The sequence below is a fragment of the Cupressus sempervirens genome, chromosome 3, assembly GCF_028749045.1.
Source record: "Cupressus sempervirens isolate cs-2001-9-10 chromosome 3, ASM2874904v1, whole genome shotgun sequence".
NCBI lineage: Eukaryota > Viridiplantae > Streptophyta > Pinopsida > Cupressales > Cupressaceae > Cupressus > Cupressus sempervirens.
Window position 1 is genome coordinate 792,772,842 of NC_143120.1, and position 25,654 is coordinate 792,798,495.

General features: G+C 36.2%; 1 long non-coding RNA gene across 9 annotated transcripts in view; it reads left to right on the forward strand.

Annotated features, from left to right (window-relative positions):
* The first annotated feature begins 2,204 nt into the window (after positions 1-2,204).
* LOC149569178 (uncharacterized) overlaps positions 2,205-25,654 on the forward strand; it is a 163,082-nt gene continuing 139,632 nt past the window's right edge. For 4 of the 9 annotated variants that reach the window (XR_016361731.1, XR_016361732.1, XR_016361733.1 and 1 more), the window contains exons 1-3: positions 2,212-2,370; positions 5,955-5,993; positions 6,097-6,184. This is a non-coding gene — a long non-coding RNA (uncharacterized LOC149569178). Of the gene's footprint in view, positions 2,371-5,954; positions 5,994-6,096; positions 6,185-25,654 lie in introns of all 9 variants that reach the window. The other 5 variants (XR_016361735.1, XR_016361734.1, XR_016361736.1 and 2 more) reach the window with 4 other exon arrangements.

Consider the following 25,654-nt stretch of genomic DNA (forward strand, 5'->3'; position numbering starts at 1 on the left):
ACTTTAATTACATAAATGTTACTTGTATCCCCTATTCATAACTTATGTTGTAATTACAAATATTGTCATTTATTTATGTGATATTTTTAATGTTGTACTTTAATATTTTATCTTCACATGTACATTTTTGGGTATGCTCATGTCTAAGAATCTAGTTGATGAATAAAAAAATGACCGTCAAACTCAAAGAAGTGATCTTTATGCAATGTCTATACACATACTATCATTCATCATAATTTTTAATTAATAAAAAAAATAAAAATAATTGTATTCTAATTTATTTTGATTTATAAGATATTAAACAAATGCTCATGAACATGCAAATTTTGAAATAAAGTAACTAATTCCTTGAGTTTTTTTGGGTTTTTGTCTTCAATGGTTCTCATACAAGTATAATTGGATGGATGTAACTATATTAGATTTAATTGTTAGTTATGTCAAAATAACAACGTTTAACCTGGTTTGTTGTTGTTTATATTCCTTTTCTATCTTATTATATGTTTGGAAAATAATAGACGCGAGCATGCATCTTATATAGACTATCAATACCACAAGTCGATGACAGCCAAACTATAAACTAGCACTTGCACCCGAAGGAGCAAGGGGTATGTTGACAGTGAAAAAAGATGGTAGACTTTTACATCTATATCAAGAGTTAAATCACTAGATAACCTTCGTATAGAGCCACCATTATCCTTTGATTGATATTCAAGAATAATTACAAATCCATATGCATTTTTTCAGAAAAAAAAGGAAGAGTCTTGATTGCAACAACTCTCACTATAGTGCTAAGAGGTACTAAATATTGTACTTTCCCCTAATATATATGACTCTATGTGTGTTTACTTCATCAAATTTTTAATTGGCTACATTTCTGCATTTCAACATCATCATTCCCGAATGTATGAATTTTTTGTAATATAGTTATGGTGAAAAAATACCCCTTGTGGTGATGCAATGCAATTTATCGATTTATGCATATTTGCATATATCCAATATGTTGAATGAAACTGATTATTAAATACATGTTTTGTGGAAACTATTGGTAACATGATATGTCTACACAACTTGAATTACATATATATGTTAATTTTAACATGATGAAACTTGGTAATCTTTAATGACGAATTAAAACATCCTTCTAACCTTTTACAAAACCAAGCAAAAACTTTCTAAAGAACCTAGTTGACGAAACTACAAGGAATGTCAACTTGAAAGGTGTAAACTTTAGGCAATGTCTATGCAAGGATCACCATTTCATCAGAATTTTTAATTAATACAAAATAAAGGAAAATAAGTGAATTATGATTTTTAAATTATTAAAAAAATTCTAGTGAACATGCAAAGTTTGACCAAGCAATAAAAAACCACTTGCATAAATGTACATGGCAATGTGCTATAATTTCATCCACAACATGATGAGACTATTAACTTAAAATCTAGAAAATGTCAAGTTTTAGGTAAATATTAGAAATTAAACAAGATTAAAAGATTTACCAAGTATGATGGCTTGTCTTAAAGCGCTTTGTAATGAGTGCACATGGCAATTCAATTATGGTAGTAAAAGTAATTGACAACTGAAAGTTTACTCATTGTAACAATAGACATGCTCCCTCATAATACACATGTTCCCTCATCCAAATAAGAAGCCACTCTAAACAAGATTCATTAGACTAAAAATTAATTATAATTACTCATTGTGACAATAGACATGTTCCCTCATCCAAATAAGAAGCCACTCTAAACAAGACTCTTAGGACTAAAAATTAATTATAAAGCAACCCATGCAATGGATGGATAATTTTCAAACATTGTGATTTCTATCTTGGATTTTTGTTTTCCTTTTCTACATTTTTTATATGAATTTAAGAATATGAATATAACTATATTGGATTTAATTATTGACTATGTCAAAATAACAATGTTTAATTTATTTTTTGTTATTTACATTCCTTTCATATCGTATTAAATGTCTAAAAATATATATAAGAGAAACTATCTTATATAGACTTTCACCTTTGTCACTATTGGCGTGCTAGTCTACTCTAAATATAGAACGAATTGAATGGAGGAACACCTAAAGTCCTTTTCCATTTGAAATGCGGGCACACAACGGTCTACATCTTGTCGTTTTTTACATACTTTTCATAAAAAGCAAAAAGCACGTTTTTGTGATCACCATCCAGCAGTGTTACCGTTACCACCTCATATCTGCCCATATCTATATACACATTGACAAACAGCCTTAATTTCAAGCGTTCTGAAACCTCTCTCTGTTGTCACAGGCTTGATTGTCTCTCGACAATGCGCTCGACTATGGATGTTATGTTTCGTTAGCTGCATAAGCTTCAAACTTCGCATCGTATCCAGGTTAGTAGCTCATCTGTTCGTTTGTTTTCAAAGGGCACTTCCAACTGCAATACTGAATCAATCGTATTTTTAGAGATGCATGTTTAGCTTCCATATTTTTCCAGTGTTTAGCTTATGCCTGTGCTTTATCGTGGTGTTTGTTAAAAAGACGCTGCGGCTAAGGATTTCCCGAATAGTCATGACCCTCTTGACTTACTTTTCAGGTGTTTCTCGAGTCGTCGCTTGCGTGGTTTTGAAAAGAACATTTAAATAGAGCCCCAATTTTTGAATTTTAATGTCTTAAACAATCAATAAACACGGAAAGATACATGGATTCGTTTGGGCTGATTTTTGGGATGGGAGTTGCAATATTTGGAAGTATTTGGTCTGCCCTGTTTCTTTTACACATTTTGCTTTAGATCACTTGGCGCAAAGGAGGTAGAAAAGATGCAAACAAAATCTGCAAACAGAATGCACTGCCTTTTCTAGCAGTTTTCTCAACAGATCACTAACAATAAGAATTTGGGTGGGGGGGTGGGGGAGGGTGGGATGCTAAACTTAACGGTACTGAACCACAATCTAGGCATTCATTAATCTGGAAATATTTTCAAAATACAGCTGGCTTGACAGCAGTATTCTCCCTATGTTTGCCAACACTTTTTAAAGCACCTTCACGGTAGTTCCTAACGATGTGTACTCGTGTCGTAAAAAGAACTCTCTAAATACATCTTCTAAGCTAATCTTCTAAAACCGAATCCTATATTTAGACAACCTGCGTACATTGGGGAGCCATGCCTCCAAAATTACTGTTGGGGAGCCATGCCTCCAAAATTACTGCTCCAACACCCTACTACGAGAAATATACATTTAATATTTACACATCTCAGCATTTTTTTATTAACAGGAAAAAGATCAAATACTCCTAATTTCCTATAGGTTGACCTACCCGGGTCCCACAAAGAGTGGGCTGCATCATAACTGCTATGATATGCCTCTTGGGGGCTAGACCCAGACTGTAAGGGTTGAAATTCTCCTATTGCAACACGAGACAACTGATTTTAGATTTTGTGTTGAGGATGCTTTAAATAGACTCTTTTTGATACCTAGGTTCTGGTTTGATCGGATCAGTGGCATGGGTTCGATTCTCACTCTCCTGGCTCAAAGTTTTAAAGGCTGCATTCAAAATCCATGAAGAGTACATGAATGCGCAAGCCATTGCAATTTGCCTCAGCCCTAAGTATTTGGTTTGAATGTGTCCTTGCTAAACAAATGGGAACACCCAATTGTGCAGTTTAGAGCTTGAAGGGTATGTGGGGGTGGGACTTCTAAAGTCAAGGGCAATCCTTGGTTCACCATAATTACTTGGCCTTCACAATTGGCGGCTATCCTCTTTCAGAGTACATCTCTGTAGCCGATATTTGAAATTGGACAGAAAAATAAGCACATGGTTATCCCTGTCATGGAGTGCTCACTTTACCACATAAAATAAAATAAAATAATGCATAGATCATTTAGATGCTGATTTATGTTTTAAACTAGGGCATAAAGTGTGGTTCTGTTAATCATCTATAGATCTATAAATATGTTAAATTGTGCCTGGATTTGTTTCCAATGGAATGAACCATGATGTAAAAGATGCTGTAAATGCAGGAATTACAACTTTATTTTTTTTGTAATGTTAGATTGTTGGGCACATTATTACCTATATAAGAATCTGGCCTTATCAAGGGAATTTATCTTTGCATTAATTTTCCTAAGTACTAACAAGGGAGTGAAAAAGTAAAGAGCAGAGAGAGCATATGACAATGTTTATTACATGTTGATTGCTTTTTAGTTATGGAGGGGACACATGATGATATGCTTATTTTTCTGATAGGAATGCTAGTAGTGTTCCTTTCTATAAATTCACAAAATGGAGCCATTTGAGATAACATTGCAGTTGAAGGTCTGGGCATAGGTCATTTGTAACTGAATACGCACAAAGGAGAATTTAGAAATTATCTGTATAACTAATAATGGTGTATTTCTTTCAAAGTGAATACTTGATTAGGCATGTGAGGAGTACACAACTGTGTTGTTTTTTCTATTCAACCCATTCATCATATTCTATCTCAATGCTGTTTATTCTGCTGTTACAATTCCATCTCATATCTCCCACTGTCACTCTATCTCTAATCAATCCGAAGATATTGTTGCTGATATGATTCATCTACTGTATCTTTTCTAATTTTATTGAAAGAAAATGTCGTGCAGCAAATCTGTTAGTGTAGTTCTTTCAATGGTTGTCTCAAAGAGTTGTTGCTGCAATACTTGACTCCACGTTTGGTGTGCCTAATGCATAGATACATTGTCTTGGAATCAATATTACCTCCTGCTACCTTTTCATTAGTCTCACCTTTAAAATATTTTGTGTGGGTTTGTAACTTATTAGAGCAGCTTGGGTTTGATACCTTTGAGGATAGATGGACAAGTGATTTCTGTTTGTTGGGGTGAGATTGTCAAAATAATTGTCAAAGAACAAACTCTTACATGAGGATTCTTGCAAAATAAAGGGGTTTAATTGTCACGGTGACCTACAACTTGATTATGTAAGATTGGTTTGTGAAATAGCCTTTTGTTGCCTTTCGTATTTGGGTTGACATGGATCTAATTGGAAGCATGAACAAGAGGCTGGTTGAAAATAAGTATATTATGCTATTATATTTGGAGGCAAGGTTGAAATATGTCCATGTCATCATTTTCTATGATAACAGGCTTTTTTGCTTTGCCAACTTGGCCAATCTATAAACTTGAAGCTTTTGAGTTTTGATGGATAAATGAATTTCAACATCTTATTTTTATTGCTTTGTTTGATCGATTTGTTTAAATTTTAAATGAAATGAAATTTACCCTCGATCTTATCACCCCTCACCTTTTATATAGCCTTGTCATGATAGTTATTATGACATTTTGATTAGATTAAAGTTAACCTAGTTTTTGCACCCATACCTTTCTTTTTATGAGCCTCCCATGCATATGATCCTTGAAATTCTTTTTTGCTTCACTATGAAGAAAGTATAAGAAGGTAATTGAAGAGGACATGCAATGCATGGGGTGGAATTTAACACTACACCTATAGAAGGTGAGTATTGATGTAATATCATTCCCTACATGGTATGTGAAGTTGTTAATTTGCATTCCCACTTGAACCATAGTCATAGAGGCATTTTGGGGCTGCTTTCAATCTGTATGGTCTGCTTTGGCACATTTAAGGCAATAAATTGTTGTGTGGTGTAGCAATTCCAATATAAACAGAATAAAATTTTCAACAAATAAAAATGCAAACTTTAAATTGAAACACTTACTCACTTCCAATAGAACAAAAAGAAGATTGCATAAACTCAATAAATTGAGACCAATGTGCAATATCTCTTGTCAAATAGATATGCTCTGCAATTGACAAAATGCTTGTTATTCACTTGGACAACCTTTGCTTGCTCCAAATCGGGAAGATGAAATGACAGATTTGATCTGAGTTTCTATATTTTTGATAAGATTGATGAATGTACAGTGTTTGATCTTGGATCGTGAGTTTAACTCCATTGATGGTGGAATAATGGATGCAGAGTGGTGGTAGCTATTAGCTGTTCACAATTTGCATTGAGGTAATTAGCTAGTTATCTCATTTAATTGATTGGTTATGTATTTCAATCAATTAGTTAACTATATTTTTTGGTGAGTTAATTGATTTTATTGATTCGAATGGAGGGTTTGAACTTGGTCATGAGTTTACCTCCATTGATGGGACAGGATGTGGAGTGGTGGCAGCTATTAGCCGTTACCCATTTGCATGGAGGTAATTAGCTAATGATCTCATATAATTGAGTTTTATCTATTTCAATCAATTAGTTGACCATATTGATTGTTGGATTGATCAATTTGATCGATTTTTTCACTAAATAGGTTGATTAGATAATTAATGCTGACTGATCTGTTAACTAAATAAATTGCTTCGTTGATTGATGTTTATTGATTAGTTAGCCAGATTGATTATTTAGTTAATTATGTGGTGTAATTTTCTTTTTAGTAAGTTATTGTGGATAATAGATCTATTTTAATATATTTGTGTAAAGTTGATTTATTGAAGTTAACTAAATAATAAAGATTACATTGTTCACTATCGAGATGGGGATGGTGGTATTGAGATGAGAAAAAGTAAGACTTTAGTACTTATAACGTCCTTTGCCAAGTGGCAGTCCTTGAGAGTTAAAGACGTCAATTGATGGCTTTAACTAATGCTAAGGTCAAACCATGCTCATGCGTGATTGGATGTCAACTAGAAGAGCATGTAAATCTACTATCTTGCAAAACAAGACACACACAAAAATGCCCAAAATTGAAACTCAAAATCTTGCAGCTAAATAAAAACGCATTGGTTCCCATATGCCCAACAACACACTTTAAAATAAAATTCATGTTTCAACCAACCATGAAAATTTGAGCAACATAAAATTACTTTTCCCATTTTTTTTGAAATAAAATCGCACGAGCCCAATTAGGCAACTAAAAGTAATGAAATTGTGGAAGAACACTAGTTCTCAACCCACGAACTAATAAAGATCAGGAATGATTCAACCTATGACACAAAAAGAAAGATCCGGAAGCCCCACCTTACCAAACAATGAAACCATTGAAGCAGAGAGAAGAAATAAAATACTCCCCAATACTCGATAAGCCTTCATGTAAAATGGAGCAATCATGATCTGAATCCAATGAGCCACAATGCACAAAAATCTGATGGAGCAATCACTCCTGATCAGTAAAAGACCAATTGCTCACCAAGAGCATTAGAACAAATTTTGCTCTCCAAAATGCCAAAGAAAATGAAGTCTAATTCTTCATTGTAAGTCACAATTTGGCCAACACCTCAAATGACTAAAATAAAAATCAGTTAAGTCAATAAATTAAAACCCCCACAAAACTAACCCAAACTCAACATGGATAAAATTAACCAATTCCAATTAAATGGAATAACGCTACGACAAAATTGCTAGTAAATGTAAGATAGCTATTTAATTATAAAAGTCAACATGCATAAAGATCTAACCCAACTGTGACAATTACGATAACTATAATGCACAAACACATATACTAGTCCAACGCAATATGTAAATCAAGTCTTTACCCATATGGTACCAGAGGTATAATTATATCAATTACAGATACATTGTCCATATAGGGACAATGTTGGCTCAATATACAAAATGACAGATGTAACTATTTTCAATGCCCCAACATGCCATTATTGGTAGGGATAAAGACACGTTCAAACTTGTAGCTTAGGTAGAATGATGTTTGAAACTTGTTCACTGAAACATGCACACATCAAGTGCAACTGCACACAATATATATAGCCGAAACACATGCATATAATAATCAACGATAGACCTAATGGAACATTGACGCTCTAATGACACAATTGGTTGTATGTATTAGAATATCGTGACACTAGTCATTCCATATTTAATCCTCAATGTACACTATAAATAAACATTTTATTTAAATTGAACATTAAATAATCATTTTACTTCTTCTAGTCATTTATTAATGAAAACTCTAAACAATATATCCATTAACCTGATACTGCAGATAAACAATAATAACATTAGGATAACGTCTAAACATGATAGATAATTATAATTTGGTAATCGCAGACACATACATCAGTGAGACCATCAAATCACATCATAAGCCATATAATTCTCAATGTCTCATAAATCGAATAAATTAGATACCATCATAACCTTAGAAGGTCTAGCATCCCAAATCAGGTATTCAACAAGCCACAAGACAATGGTTCTCACAACTAGGCATAAGTACATAAGCAACTTGTTGATACAATGACATAAGTCGGATTAAGTTGATGATAACAACCTCTCAATGTGTCCAACATGATCACACAATACGAGCATATTTCCATTTAAGCATAAGGTGAGCTCAACCAATTACTTGAAACAACAAGAAACATCCAGAGCCAAGCAAGGCATCATATGAGATCTTATCCAACTGCACATAAGCACTAACACACATTAAGCCGAAGCCACATCCATTAGAATGGGAGAGGCACTACATATATAGTTTCCTAATTCATTTGTCATAGTAATTCCTAATTTCCTAATTCATGATTTATCTATGGAAATATCATATTTGGGTTCTATTGGCCATGGAGCATAGTTCCAGTTCACCCAGTTTTATTGGTCCACTTTGTCCCTACTTGTGGTTCAACCACTACCACTAGGTTTCAAACTTTATATATAATAGGCGCTTCTTTAATAGTATGGGCTTTGATCTGTTTGTTGAATCTGGTAACACAAGTTATGATGATTGATTGATTGATCCTGCTGATGAATGCCTTCTTTCTGTTTGTGGTTTCCCTTCCAGCCTTAGGTATACAACATTTTTATGGATCCCACTGCACATACATAGTCTGTACTTGAGCAATTCTTCACTTGTTGCCTTTCCCATTGCTCCAGCTGCAGTACACAAGTCTCTTTGGACCTCTAATGCTAATTAACTTATTCTTGTATTTGAAATGTGCCTAGGTCTTGAATGTTTCGGTCTTTTTGTGTATGAAAAAGTCATAGTAACTGATGTCCTTAATTTTCTTTTGGGTTCTTGCAAGACTTGCAGCTCTGAATTGACCACAATTGTTGTGAAAACCATGTCTATTAACAATCTTTATTTGTAGTTTAAGTGGTTGAGTTTTCCAATGTATTGGTACATCGTCTTTGATTTGGGCTGCTGCTTTCCACCATTGAGTGATATTGGATATGAAATTTGGTTGGTCAGCTACATACTTCTGAACATAAATTTGTTTTGCTTGGTTTTCCAAACCTTTTGGAGTATATTAGTGGCATGTTCATAGGTCTAACAAGGTATGGTAATTTGCCTTTATATTAGAAAATTGTTTGGGGAAAATCCCATTTGTTTGTCTGTCTTACCTCTTAACCACAATGTGGGTTTCACATTTCCCCCCAGCCATTTGATCTGGCAAAGTGACCATGATTAAAATCAAGATGTGATGTTGGTTGTGGTTATTAGACTCATGATGGACTAATTTGATTCTAATTTGTGTTTTAGACATAACTAATGTAGTGTGGCTTCTATTTTTTTTATTGGCCGGGGAAGTTACAAGGTGGTCATAAATTAATTTTCAGTTATGTTGTAGACATTATTACTGCGTTGTTTTTCAATAAGATAAAATGGTAAACTAGTGTTACAGCATTTTTGCATAGCAAGCCTTTTAGTTTAGAAGAGCAAATTCCAAAATACGAGTAAACAGAAATAACCAACAGCAAAAAGCATAAACAAACAACACATAGACAACCCAAATAAAAAACATAGAGTTATGTCATGTCTTTGGGAGGAGATATATTTCCCATCTTTCAAATGAAAAACAAAAATGATCTTCCATAATGTCCTCTTTAACTCTCTTACGAGCAGGGCTATCACGATTGTCATCACTCCTTTTTTCTGAAATCCTAAACAGCATAATGGAGCAAATGAATAGTACGTGCATAACCTAATATAAAACTTAGAACATTATTAATCTTCACTTCCATTGCTGCATAGAATGGAGAAGATCATGGACACATTTAGACCAAGAGTGCACATAATCAGTTTTGCTATACTCCTTGATTCCATTACCCTTGAAATCTTATTTAGCCTCTATGTTATGCCTATAAGCTATAAGTGTCATATTCCTCAACCTCTGTTTCATACCAGAATTGGAAGTCTTAGTATTGTAAGGTGCATTCATTTCAATTTTCTTCAAAGAAACTGGTTCCAGTGATACCTCTTTGCCATTGTTAATATGATCAATATCTTTTGGCTCAGCAGAGTCCTTGTAACTTGAAGCCATCACATTCGCTTTAGCAAGAGGTGTAGAGATTCACATAAACAAACACATGTTTGTCTGTCTTAACTCTTAACCACAATTTGCTTTTCACATTTCCCTCCAGCTATTTGATTTGGCAAAGTGACCATGATTAAAATAAAGATCTGATGTAGGTTGTGGTTATTGGACTCATGATGGACTAAATTGATTCTAATTTGTGTTTTAGACATAAATAACGTAGTGTAGCTTCTATCTTTTTATTGGCTGGGGAAGTTACAATGTGGTTATAACTTAATTTTCAGTTATGGTTACAATTTTCGGTTAACTTAAAGTCCAAAATACGACTAAAATTTAGAACATTCCCTTTAACTTAGTAGGCTGTGGAAGTTACAAGGTGGTTGTAACTTGAAGCCAACACATTCACTTTAGGAAGAGGAGTAGAGATTCTAAGCAGCCAGTCTATAAGATCTACTCTCATATTTCCCAACTAAGTAATTTTCTTAATAGCCATTTGTTAGTTTGTATTTTCTTTGGGAGAGTCGCCTTTTTGTTTTGGTTTTCATTTCTCTTGGAACCATTGGCTTTGATCTCACCCTCGGTTTCAATCCTACCAGTTTTAGTGTTTATGAAAGGATTTTCCAATTTTAGTCTTCACTTTATTCTTTACCAAGTTGTGGTCCTTCTATCTTAGCGGGGTGTGAACCGTTGAACTTTGTGAATTGTTGAACTCTTTGAACCACTTGTACCGGTTGAACCACTTTGAACCGGTTGAACCATTTTGGGCCTGCTGAACCATACCAAGTTCAAATTGGTTCAACAAGTTCGGCTCTTTAAAAACTATCTTGGAAAAATCAAGGTGGGACTCGACACCAATACATGCCAAAATCAAAGGACAGGATGTCATGAATTTGAAGATGGGATTTGGGCATATCTTGATGACATGAGCGAAGAAATAGGCGGTGCATGAGTCCTCGAGAAAAGAAAGGTAATTATGATGGAGCCTTGTGTGTTCTAAAATCATTTAATGAAGAGCTTTTGTAGATTGAGGCCCACAAAATCAAGCAAGCTGAGCATGTGTCGAGGCAATCATGACAAGGTAAATGAGAAGGGATGAAAAAATGCCTATTCATGGAAAATATTGCTTTGAACCTCGCTGTACCTTCTTGTAAGGCGGACAAATCTGGCTAGTATCCCTCCACTCGTATTAATTACCTATAAGTTTCTTTAAACTAGACTCATTTTGGATTGTAAGTCTGCTGAAAAATTAGCTGCGGAGAAAAGTAGAATAGTGAGTTTAGGAGGTTTGACATAGTCACTACCGCGAGTTAAAGGTAATTTTTCCATACCTTTTCTGTTCAAGTCCTAGTTCTCAGAAAATTTGTCATTTGGGGTTGGTTGAATCTTGTGCTTCCGTCACTTGAATTGAGAAATGAAGTCATCTCTGCATTTTTTTGGAAATTTCGCTAATATGGGTTGCAAGGGTCCTTTGCTACCTGATATAGACCCAGTGGGGGTCAATATAAATGAGGTATACAAAAAAATCTAGTCAAATGGGGTGAAATCATGGATAGTGGGATACTGCAAGACACAACTTTTCCTCAGGTTGTAATCAGCCTTGAACTAGTTCAGGAATGTGCTAATCTTTATGACATTAGGTCCTGCTGTATTAGGAGGAATGATGGAAGCATTTTACTTTCAGTTAACCGAGACACCATTGCCTTTGTATTTAAAATCCCACATGAAACCTTTGCTGACTTTACCCCCACTCAATCCCTTGCTAAGTTTAGTGAAAACTTTGAGAAGAATCACTCAATTATAGCCCGACATTGGATGGAAAAATTCTATAAAGGGGGTTTGAGGCCTCCTTATGAAATCCCATATACATGATTTAGTATTTATGTTGTATAGAGTTAGAGGTTTACCCGAGGCATATCTTTTCAATAGTGGATGTACCATTTCATAGATATCATTTTAGATGGGAAGCAATATCTAGATTTGGTCGAGATTATAGCAGGGTCCCTAAGGAACTAGCTTAAATTAACATAGACCATTAAGAAAGACTTCTTCATGTCCTCGTACCTCATCTATTGTCTGGCATGTACCCAAAATCTTACTTACCTGCCACATGAACGTTGGACCAACAAAGTTTCATATATAATTACTGTCCTTTATTATAGAAGAACCAAGTGTTAGATGATTATAGGAACGTAATGATGTTTTTCTCACCAAATTGTGTTTTGAATTAGCAGATAGAAAGAAAGAAAGAGGCTCACAAGAAGATTTGCAACTTGTACAAATATATGGTAGCTTGTTTACCGAATTCCCTAGATTCACATATCTAAGAGTGGGAGGATTTAATGAAGAACCCCTGAGGTTGCCCAAATATACTCTAGATTAGTTTGTTCTGGCCAAAGTTTGTCGACAACTAGTAGTGGTAAAAGTGAAATTTTGCCTGAGGATAAGAAAGACAACCTATTTCCGGTAAAAATGGGTAACCTTTCTTGCAAAACTTTAGATGATGCTTTGAATATCAGTTTTGATCTGTGTGCATTTGATTTCAAGTTTTACTTACCTAGACACGGGTTTGATAGCAAGAGATTTACAGAAAGGATCCTCGAAATGGGAGAACAATTCTCACCCAGACCCCACTTGAAAGATTATTGGGAGGATTGTTTGGACAAAATGGAAATTCAAAGAAAAAGCCACTCTAGGTTGGTATTGCCGCAGATCTCAACCTTTAAGCTGAAAGTGAACTTCAAAGGAGTCCAAGAAGATGATTCAGACCTTATTGAATTTGGAAACTTGAATCCGCAAGATCTTCCTTTACCTCCGATCAACTAGTCTGAACTAGAAATGGATGATATAATGCAAAGAACCTAAGGCGTTCTTGATTACACCAAAGCATGTCTTAAGCAAAAGAAGAAGGAAGGAGCACCCCAACCCCAAGTTGAAAGTACTAGTCAGGGATTCCCTTCTTCCCCTAGCACTATTTTGATCCTTTCTACTAATTCTGTAGGTAACAAGAAGGGTTCAAAAGGAGTAATTGGTCAACTAGTTCAAGACCAACCTATAGTCCAAAGGACTAGATCCAAGTCTAGGTTCAAGAGACAAAACATCATGGCAGCGCCACAACAAACTAGGATAGATTTGGACCAAGAGCAAGGTGAAGATTCAACAAGTAGCAAACAACAAGTTCAAGCTACTCTTAACAATGTGTCATAGGTCCTAGATTCCTTGTGTACACTCGGGAAGGATCAGACTAGGATTGAACTTTCTTCAACTGTAACCAATTGGCTTACCATCTCAGTGTGCAGAATGAGGAGTTTGATTCCAGTCTCAGTTCCTGTGAGGGTACACAGTTCCTAAAAGAGGGAAAGTAATAGCTGAAGTTGCCTTGTATAAACCTAAAGATCCTTTTGCAGACCTAGATTTCAGAGACTTTGATATCACTAGAGTAGAGTTGGGGGTGTTAAATAGAGAAACTAAGGAACATTGGCTGAACGAGTCTACTCAACATATGCTAGTTCAATCCTAGAAGGATGCCAGAGAAAATAAATAACTGAAACGAATAATCAACGCTATGGCGGAATATATTGACTCATTGGATGGTTCAGACGTTTTACCTCTTAGTTCAAGAACCCCAAGGTTTCGACCTAACATCTTTTGGTAGCAAGAGATTGTTGAGTCAAGTGCAAGGTGGCAAAGCCCTAGTGGCAGATGAGTGGATAGATGAGGTGATTCAAAAGGGGAACGATTTATTTTAGTAGTATGTAGCGATCTTTAATGAAACCGAAGCCCTGTTAAATGAAATAAGGGCATAACTACTTGCCTAGGAAATAGAGGAGAATAAGTGGCAGCAATAATCACACAAATCTATGGCATGGAGAAATTCTTCACCGAGAATTCCTTCAAAACAGTAGCATTGGCTGGCATACTATATGTGATTAAGGGAAACATGATTTGGAGATGCTAAATTTTCAGGGATGCCATTACCAATTCCCTCAACATTGAAGCCAAGATTAAGCACATGTACACGGGGTCACAAAGGATATGAAAGTAATCAGCCTTGGCAATTTGGTTCAATTTGATGCAGGGATCCCAGAAATTGAATCTTTGTTCAAACCTTTTGAAGCCCACCTAAAAGCGATCTAGGAAACAACCAGTTTCACATCTGTAGATCTTGCGAAGGTAGCACATATTGCTTTTGTGCCAACTCTTTGTATGGACCACCTACTCGAGTATACAGTCTAGCTCAACATAATGAAGTGGGATTGCAACATGTGGAAAACATGGATTTTGAGCTTAAGGACTGCTAATTCAAGTGCACTTCATGAATTTGTAGGTGTCTACTATAGCTTGAAGCTGACTAGAGATGCAAGTGGCAACAAGGAGCAAGCTGGAAATGCAAGTGAAAGTCGTGGTTCACGGCCTAGTAGGCCCTTATCTTTTATGTTTCAATATCTTTGAACACAGAGACCCCATGTCTCTTTTTGAACCTTTCCATTTTATGAATTGTTTTTGCTTAACTGTCGAGGGTGGTTGGGTTTTTAGGGAGACCCCCTCTGGCGTAACCTATTTAAGATATCTTTGAACACTGATTAAAGGTTAGGAAAAGATAGGAGGGAGAAAGAAAAACATACTAGTTTTTTTTGCTCTTTGATAGCATATAACTGAATGTTAACTTTCTTTTTGAGATGGTTAATAGAATCAAATAGTACTTAGCATTTGATAAATCTTTGCTGTTGAAATTTGAATCTTGGTGGATTGAATAGATCATTTAGTCAAATATGAATCTATGTATTTTGATTTGTATCAAGAAATGTTTCTTTGCAAACACACTTTTGAATGCTTATTGATCAAATTCTGATTTTTGCTGAAGAAAGTTATTTGATTTAGTTGCCATTATCATTCTTTGATCAATTCATAATAATTGTACAAGGAAAACTATGCGTTTCTTTGATCAGTTAATTATTCTTTATAATCTGTCATCGTTACTCGCTTGTCGAAGAACAAGTCGCGTGCCTTCAATTTGTTTTCTTGTTAAAAATGAAGTTGTGTATTTAGTTTAGGGATTCAAATCCTATGGAGAGCTATACCTTGTATGAATTTAGAGGAAATGTGGTTATGTGAACCTTTTCCAACTATTGTGGCTGATTGTTGTCTTCTTATCAAGGGGATGGAGTTATTTGTGAGACATAAATTTTGGAGACAAATCTGTTTGCCAACAGATTTTTGGTGACTCTGCTGGGGACCAAATAGTGGATAACCTGGTATACTAAAAATAAGTGTTTAGATAATGATTAATCATGGTTTGCCACATGATGCTTTTCCTGTGCTTAAGCCAAATCTAGGTTTTCATGATACCCAAGAAGACATCATGTCAGATTTATATATAGTCACATGGAATTTCTAAACTAGTGACCGTCAATATCAACAAATATTGAGATTGCTGCAAGGAGAAGAAGAACGAGTAGAAAGATTAAGAGGCATCCCCATTGCCCAAGAAAGACTGGCGGTAGATAGGGTGGCTCAAAATCCTTGGAGAAATTGAATTTTGGAGTGTCAAGTTGTTAAAATCTGGCTGAACTTAAATATACCAAGGCTAGGAGGCACGACGGGCTTACAGATCAAGATTTTGAAGCAATCCGGAACTTGAACTTTTGCCCCTGATAACACCCAAAGGAGGAGAAAGAAGGTAAAATTTGTCTGTAAACCTACCTCTCCACCTCCTGTTCATTAGCTTTCTTTAGCATTTCAAGCTCTCACCTATCCTAGAACCGTCGTACCTCTTTTCATAAATATTCAACCCCTCAACTTCAAATTACCCACCATGGCCCAAAATCCATGGGGGCAAACTAGAGGTCCTTTACACTTGGGGGGAAATCCTGTAGCCTTACCTAAAGGGGCCTAAGATATCCTACTTGTTTTTAGAGGTGATGGTAGAATATCCTCAGAAGACCATCTAAGTGCATTTGATTCAGCCTACAAAATTTTGGATGTACCTACAAAAGATGTCGTTGTTCGTCTTTTTGTCAGGACTCTTGCCGACGCCGCTGTTGATTGGTTTCATCACTTACCTCAGGTGTCCATTACTTCTTGGGATCAAATGGTAGCTGCTTTCGAGTCTAGGTTCAAGACACTCGAAGATGAACATACTTTGGTTCTTCAGCTAGCACAATTGAAAAAGGAAATACATCAATCAATGTGAGAATTTGTAGCAAGGTTCAATGAGGTTGTGCAAAAAATTCCCATGGCCTCTAGACCTAATGCCGAAAATTAGAAGGGATTCTTCCTCAATTCTATGTCATTGGATGTGCTTCCACTTGCGAAAAGATGGGGTTCAAGATTCAGCTATAGCACAAAAATCGGTTATCCAACTGGAGGACGTGCTAATTACCGTTGGTAAATGGAAGTGTGATGCTCAGCAACAAGGTTCATCATCATGAGCCTCCAGAGGTTAGTAAATGATGTTCTCACTCTAAAGAGGTAGAGACAACCTAATTCTCCTTACCAGAACCCCTACCAAGATTTAGGACGTAAGCAACATAATGCTCCTCAGGTGAAGGATTTAACATACCCCCAACCTCATCTGTAGATTGAAGCCACCCTAGGGAAGAAAACAATGTGTACCTTTCATTTGACCACAGATCACGATGGAACCACTTGCTTGGATTGGTTGAGATATTTGCAGCTAAATGCCATGAAGGATGAACTCAGAGAAAAATTGACAGAGGAAGAGGACTTGGGACCATCTGGGATTGCTGGTTCATTTTATGTGGAATATGAGTCTAACGGAGAGGACAGGAGGGATACTCTGGCTACTCTCAACAACCTTGCCTGTGTAGTCATGACAAGGAATCAAAGGTCTCCTAAATTCTCACCAGCTGGAAGTACATTAACAAGTACACCTAAGGGAAAATAACAAACTAAAGGTACTCTAGACTTGAAGGTAGGAACTGATATCAAAATCCATCAAAAGAATATAGTGAGTTTGACTCTTCTCCTTCTTTTGATATTGTAGATTTCTGTAAAACATTTACAATTACCATTTCCACTCCGGATTATTGGAAGTCTAATCCCAAAGAACTAGACATGATTAGATATGTCAAAGCTGATGTACAACCAAAATCCCAAACCAACCATTTTGAAGAAACACCACTGGTTCAATCCCCTATTTTTGTATATGAAGATGTCCCTAAAACACCATTAGGCCCTAAACCCTTACATATACTAGAAATTGACAGAGGAGACAACAAACCTAATCCTTTCTACGTGTCTCTGCTACTGAATGGTAGAAAGTTGAGTAATTGTATTATAGATTTAGGTGCTTCTGAAAATATTTTGCCTGCCCCAGTTGCAAGAGCCTTAGTTCTTATCCTCAAAAAAACCTTTGGAAAATGTTATTCAATGGATGGTAAACAGGTCCCTTTAATGAGCCAAGTAAAAGACGCCCAAGCTGTCTTAGCTGCTTGCCCGGATAAGAGGGTCATATTAACCATTTTAGTCATGGATATCTACACAAGCTACTTATTAGAACCTTTTGTAAAGACATAGGGGGAGAAATAAAGGTGGACTAGTTAGAAGCCATCATACTAGTTGGGAAAAACACAATTAATTTGGAACCTGAGTCAAAAAACAAGTTCTCTGTTTTTCCTTTCGATGACCCTAAAGCCCAAGTTTTGTATCATGAGTGCTAGTTCGGAAACTATGTTGTTCTATCGGGAGATGAACCTAAACCCTTAATAACACCTGTTGGAGAAGGATCCGTTATTTGGAAGATGGAGTTCGATGGGAGTGCCTCTAGTACCGATTCTGGCGCTGGGGTGGTGTTAATTTCTTGTTCTGGAGAATGCTTTCCTTTCTCTTTCAAGTTAGATTTTAAAAATACTAATAATATTGCAAAGTATGAGGCTTTATTGCTTCGATTACAAGAAGCTAGGTTCAGGGAAATCAAATGCCTAATGGTAAAAGGAGATGGTGAACTCATTGTAAATCAAGTGAGAAAGTTGTATGTTGTGAAAAATGCTAGGCTTAAACATAATAGAAATAGGGTCTGGGATGAACTGGAGTTTTTTGAAGCTTTTTCAATTGAAGCCATACCTAGAAGTTTCAATACTCGTTTGATTCATTAGTGGTATCTGCATCTCTACTGCTTCCTTACCTTGATTTTAAGATTGATACCTATATAATTGAGATGATTTATCGGCCAAGTGTCCTTGACAATTGACAAATTTTCAATAATGATACACAAATTGAGGAGTTTCTCACTTGTGATGGGTGTTTTGCTGACCTATATTTTAAATGTTTTGACAATTGTTGTAAGGAAACGTGTGTAGATTCAAGTAATGATGAAGATGTAATTCAGTTGAAAGGAAACAAGATCCCAAAGGGTTTGGTTTCTCTAGAACACCTGTTCTCCAACAGGGATGATAGCTTGAACAATAGAGGATTGATAAATCCTGAAGTTGCAAGGGAATATGACAAAGTCAATGTTGGGAGCGACCTTGAACCAAGATGGATAATAGTTGGTAAATTCTGTTCTCCATATGAGAGGGACAAGCTAAAAGACTTACTGCTCGAATACAAAGATGTTTTTGCCTGGGGATATGAAGATCTAAAAAAATTCAGAGATGGCCGTTTCAGACACCACATCTTGTTGAAATTGGATGCTGTACCCTTTTGACAAAAAATGAGGAATTACAACCCTAAAGTCTCTGAGGCCATCATGAAGGAACGCGACAAAATGCTAATGGCATGAATTATTTACTCAATTCATCATTCAACCTGGATAGCCAACATTGTGCCGGTAAGGAAGAAGAATTGTGAAATCCAAATTTGTGTGGATTTTCGCAATCTAAATCAAGCAAGTCTTAAAGATAATTAAAGATAATTATGCTCTATAAGCCATGGAGCATGTCCTTCAAACTGTAGTTGGTTCTAAGATGATGTCTATGTTGGATGACTTTTTCAGTTATAATTAGATAAGTATGGCTGAGGAATATTAGCATAAAACAACCTTCATTTCCCCTTGGGGAACGTATGCTTACAAGAGGATGTTGTTCGGTCTGATAAATGTAGGAGCGACGTTCTAGAAAGCTATGAATTTATCATTCCAGGACCTGAGAAATAAGATTATAGTGGTATATCTAGATGATTTCACCATGTTCTCAAGGTGAATAAAACATCACCTAAGAGATCTTCGAGTGGTGCTACAGAGATGCAGAGAACACAATATATCTCTCAACTCGAAGAAGTCAATCTGCTATATTGAAGAAGGAAAACTTCTGGGACACATTGTCTCAAAGGAAGGAATTAAAATAGATCCAAAATGGGCATGGCTAAGGAATATCAGCACAAAACGACCTTCATAACCCCTTGGGGAATGTATGCTTACAAAAGGATACCGTTTGGTCTGATTAATGCAGGAGTGACGTTCCAAAGAGCTATGAATGCATCAGTTCGAGACTTGAGAAATAAGATTATAGTGGTATATTTAGATGATCTCATCGTGTTCTTGAGACGAAGAAAACATCACTTGAGAGATCTTCGAGTGGTGCTATAGAGATGTAGAGAACACAATATATCTCTCAGCCCAAAGAAGGAAAACTTCTAGGACACATTGTCTCAAAGGAAGGAATTAAAATAGATCCAAAAAGGGTAAGGCCATTCAACAATTAAGGTTACCGGCAAACAGGAATGGAGTGAAATCTTTTTTTGGTCAAGCAAACTTCTTGAGAGCTTTTGTCCTTGATTTCTTAGAAATAACCAAACATAGTATTGATATGATGAGTGAAAAGGAGCATTTTAGATGGAATGAGGAAGGAAAAAGGGCTTTTGAGGAGATCATGATTGCCATAGCTAATGCACCTATGCTGACTAGTCCTGACTATAGGGAGGATTTTATTATATACTGCTATGCTTCAGAACATACTCTCTCTAGGATCCTTACCAAGAAAAATGATCAAGAAATAGAAGCCCCTATTGCGTTCATGAGTGTCTCGCTAAAGAAGCATGAACACAAATACTCCTTGATCGAAAAGTAAACATATGCCCTAGTTAAAGCTGTTAAAGATTTTAGGTATTATATCCTGCATTCTCACTCAATAGTACATGTTCGGGATCTAGTTTTCAAAAGTATCCTCACTCAACAAGAAGCAAGAGTGAATAAAAGGGAAACCTGGATAGCAAAGATACAAGAGTATGATCTTACCTTGAAACCCACGAAGTTGGTCAAAGGTAGAGGACTTGCAATTTGATGGCAGAAAATTAAAACTCGCTCCGGAATGAGGTTGACCAAGAACCCAAAGTATTGCTAGTAAGTCTTAGTGACCCATGGTTTTCTAATATTGCACACTACTTAACCTATGGAGAATGCCTTGAACATTTAACTTCTTGAGAAAAAAGGGATTTGAGACTGAAGGCAAACAAGCACGTAATTGCTCAAGGTGTCCTATATAAAAAAGGTTTAGATGGAACTTTCTTGAGACGCGTGGATAAAGTTCAACAATGGGAGCTCTTGAAATATTTACATGACGAGTCCTGTGGAGGACATATCTCATCTATTATAACAACATTCAAAATCTTAAGGAATTGTTTTTACTAGCCTGGTATGTTTCAAGACAACTATGCATATGTAAAAAATTGTGAAAACTGCAAACTTTTTATGGGTAGACCTCAATTAGTTGCTTTACATTTAAAACTGGTTGTGGTTAAAGAACCTTTTAAGCAATGGGTTTTGGACTTTATAGGTCCAATAAACCCAGCCTCAAGTGCGGGTCATTCTTACATTCTAACAACTATCGATTACTTTACTAAATGGGTTAAGGCCATCCCCACCAAGAAAAACAATTCTCAAGTAGTGTGTTATTTCCTAAAGGAACATATCTTGGCTCGTTTTGGTGTACCCCAGAAAGTGGTCGTTGATAATGCTACTTACTTTTCATCTCAAGAGTTGACTTCGTTCTGTTATGACCATGATATCCTCTTGGCTCATTCTTTAGATTAATTTCCTCAGGGGAATGGACAGGTGGTATCAAGCAATAAAAAATTGATATCTATCATGAAGAAATTATTAAATGAAAATGCTAAGGACTGACACAAGAAACTCCTCGAAGTGCTTTGGGCTGATAGGACCACCCTGAAAAGAGCAATAGGGATGGCACCATTTGAGATAGTCTATGGTATAGGTGCTTAAGTGTCATTACCTTTGGAACTAGCATTAGCAAAATTACAGTTGGTGGTCGAAGACAAAACAATTCCAGAGTTCATTAGAGAAAAGGATTATGTACTTGACTAAATTGGAGGAAGAAAGGGACAAATTAATTGATCATATTTCAAAACATCAAAGGAGGGTTAAACAAATATTTGACAATAAAGCAAAAACCAAGGAAGTTCATGCAAGGTGACGAAGTCTTACTATGAGACAAGCGTAGGGAGCCCAAAGGAGCTCATGGAAAATTTGAGTCGTTCTGGAAGTTGCCCTTTGTGATACAAGAAGAAATTGGTATCAATGCATTCAAATTAGCATATCCAGATGGAGAGATCTTACCGTTTACTTGTAATGGACAGGATCTCAAACTTTACAAGATCTGATTTAATATATTGTCTTCCTTGTACATACTTTCTTTTTCTGTTTCCTTGCTTTTGGTTTTTGGTCCCTTTTTGCTTTCTTATGTTTCCCCCTCTCTTTTCCTTCTTTTCCTCCCCATTCCCTTGTGTCAACCAAAGTCTTGAATTCTTTGTGTTTTGTAAAACCTAGTCCCTAATCAGAATCAATGTTAGTTCGTGTTTTCTTTGGGAAAGTCACCTTCTTGTTTTGGTTTCCATTTCTCTTGGAACCATTGGCTTTGATCGCACCCTAGGTCCAATCCTACTAGTTTTAGTGTTTATGAAAGGATTTTCCAGTTTTAGTCTTCACTTTGTTCTTTACCAAGTCATGGTCCTCCTATCTTAGCGGGGTGTGAACTGTTGAACTTTGTGAATTGTTGAACTCTTTGAACTACTTGTACTGGTTGAACCCCTTTGAACCATTTTGTACCAAGTTCAAATCAGTTCAAGAGGTTCGAAACTTTAAAAATTATCTTGGAAAAATAAAGGTGGGACCCAACGCCAATACACGTCAAAATCAAAAGATAGAATATCATGAATTTAAAGATGGGATTTGGGCATATCTTGATGCCATGAGCGAAGAAATAGGCGGCGTGTGCATACTTGAGAAAAGAAAGGTAATTATGATGGAGCCTTGTGTGTTCTAAAATAATTAAATGAAGAGGTTCCGTAGATTGAGGCCCACGAAATCAAGCAAGATGAGCACGTGTCGAGGCAATCATGGCAAGGTAAATGATGAAGGGATGAAAAGACGCCTATTCATGCAAGTTACTGCTTTGAACCTTGTTGTACTCTCTTGTAAGGCAGACAAATTTGGCCAGCATCACTCCACTCGTATTAATTACCTTTAAATTTCTTTAAATTGGACTCATTCTGGATGGTAAGTCTGCTAAAAAATTAGCTGTGGAGAAATGTAGAATAGTGAGTTCAGGAGGTTCGACAAAGTCACTACTCTGCGAGTTAAAGGTAATTTTCCCATACCTTTTCAGTTCAAGTTTCAGTTCTCAACAAATTTTTCATTTGGGGTTTGTTGAATCTTGTGGTTCTGTTCCTTGAATCGAGAAATGAAGTCAACTCTGCATTTTTTTGGAATTTTTTCTAGTATGGATTGCAAGGGTCGTTTGCTAACTAATACAGACCTAGTGGGGGTCGATATATATGTGGTTTACGAAAAAATCTAGTCAAATGTAGAGGCCGAGTATATAGGTGAAATCATGGATAGTAGGATATTGCAAGCCGTAACTTTTCCTCAAGCTATAATTAGTCCTAAAATATTTCAAGAATGTGCTAATCATTATGACATTAGGTTTTGTTGTATTGGGAGGAATGATGGAAGCGTTTTACTTTCACTTAACTGAGACACTATTGCCTCTGTATTCAAAATCCCACATCAAACCTTTTGCTAACTTTACCACCACTCAATCCCTTGCTAAGTTTTCTGAGGAGAATCACTCCATTATAGCCCGACGTTGGACGAAAAAATTCTATAAAAGGGGTTCGAGGCTTCCTAAGACCCTGAACAAGGATCACATGAAATCCCATATACATGATTTAGTAGTCATGTTGCATAGAGTCAGACGTTCACCTGAGGCATATCTTTTCAAAGATTGGATGTACCATTTCATTGATATCATTTTAGATGGGAAGCAGTATCTGGATTGGGTTGAGATAGTAATAGGGTCCCTAAGGAACTAGCTTATATTAACACAGACCATTAAGAATGACTTCTTCATGTCCTCGTACCTCATCTATTCTCTGGCCTGTACCCAAAGTCTTACTTACCTGCCACATGAACCTTGGATAGACAAAGCTTTCATATATAATTACTGTCCTCTCTTACAGAAGAACCAAGTGCTAGATGATTACAGGAAGGTTCATGACATTTTCCTTGACAAATTGTGTTTTAAACTAGCAGATAGAAAGAAAGAAAGAGTCTCACGAGAAGCTTTGCAACTAGTAAAAATATATGGTAGCTTGTTTATTGAATTCCTCAGATTCATATATCTAAGAGTGGAAGAATTTGATGAACCCTTGAGGTTCCTCAGATATGCTTTAGATTGTTTTGTTCTGGCCGAAGTTTGTCGAAAGCTAGCAATAGTAATAGTGAAATTCATATTTGAGGATAAGAAAGATAGTCAACACCATAGGTCACAAGTCCTAGATTCCTTGAGTACTCCCAGGAAGGATCAGACTAGGATCGAACATTCTTCAACCGTACCTAATTGGTTAACCAACTTAGTGAGCAGAAAGAGGAGTTTGATATGGCGAAGAAATATGCTTCTAAAACCCCAAAACCAAAGAGGATGGAAAACTTTGCCCACTTTCTAACATATGCTATAACAGGGAAGTAACAGCTGAAGTTGCTCTGTATAAACGTAAAGATCCTTTTGTGGACCTAGATGTTGGAGACTTTGAGATCACCAGAGTAAGGTTGGCAGTGTTAAATAGATAAACTAAGGAACATTGACTGAATGAGTCTACTTAGCATATGCTAATTCAATCCTAGAAGGATACTAGAGAAAAGAAATTTCTAAAACAGATAATCAATGTTATGGCAGAATATATTGACTCATTGCATGGTTCAGATGCATTACCTTTTGGTTCAAACACCCCAGGGTTTTGACCTAACATCTTCTGATAGCAAGAGATTGTTGAGTCAAATGCAATGTGGAAAAGCCCTAGTGATAGTAGCAGATGAGTGGATAGATGAGGTGATTCAAAAGGGGAAGGATTTATTTTTAGTAGTATGTAGTGAACTTTAACGAAATTGATGCCCTGCTAAAAAAAATAAAGACAATACTACTTGCCTAGGAAATAGAGGAGAATAAGTGGGCAACAATAATCACACAAATCTACAGCATGGAGAAATTCTTCGCTGAGAATTCCTTCAAAGCAGTAGATACCAGCTTACTATATGTGATTAAGGGAAACATGATTTGGAGATACTCAATTTTCAGGGATGCAATTACCAATTCCCTCCAAATTGAAGCTAAGATCAAGCGCATGTACATAGGGTTCACAAAGGATTTGAAAGTAATCAACCCGACAATTTTGTTCAATTTGATGCAAGGATCCCAAAAATTGAACCTTTGTTCAAACCTTTTGAAGCCCAGCTAAAAGCGAGCAAGCAAACAACCAATTTCACATTGTAGATCTTGCGAAGGTAACACATATGGATTCTATGCTTATTCTTTGTATGGACCATCTTTCCGAGTATACAATCCAACTCAAGATAATGAAGTGGGAGATTTTGAGCTTAAGGACTGCCAATTCAAGTGCACTTCATGAATTTGTAAGTGTCTATTGCAGCTAGAAGTTGACTAGAGATGCAAGTGGCAACGACGAGCAAGCTGGAAATGTGAGCAAAAGTCATTGTTCATCGGCCTAGTGGGCCCTTATCTTTTTATGTTTCAATATCTTTGAACTCAGAGACCGTGTGTGCCTCTTGTTGATCCTTTCCGTTTTATTAACTTATTTTATTTAACCGTCGAGGGTGGTTGGGTTTTCAGGGAGACCCCCTCTACATAACCTATTTAAGATATATGTTAGGAAAATATATCAGGGAGAAAGAAAAACATACTAGTTTTTTTGCTCTTTGATAGTGTTATTCCATATAGGATCTCTGATAGAAATACTGGTAAAGATAATTATAGTCTTACCTTTCTTAATGCTGATGCATAAATCTTCAAATTCAATCTTCAATGGCCAATGCTGACAATGTGTACTTTGAAACTGCAGGTTAAAGAACGATCTTGGGACTGCAAATATTTAGTACTTGATATTGCATTGTCTCCAAGTTCGGTGAGCATACATATCATATAG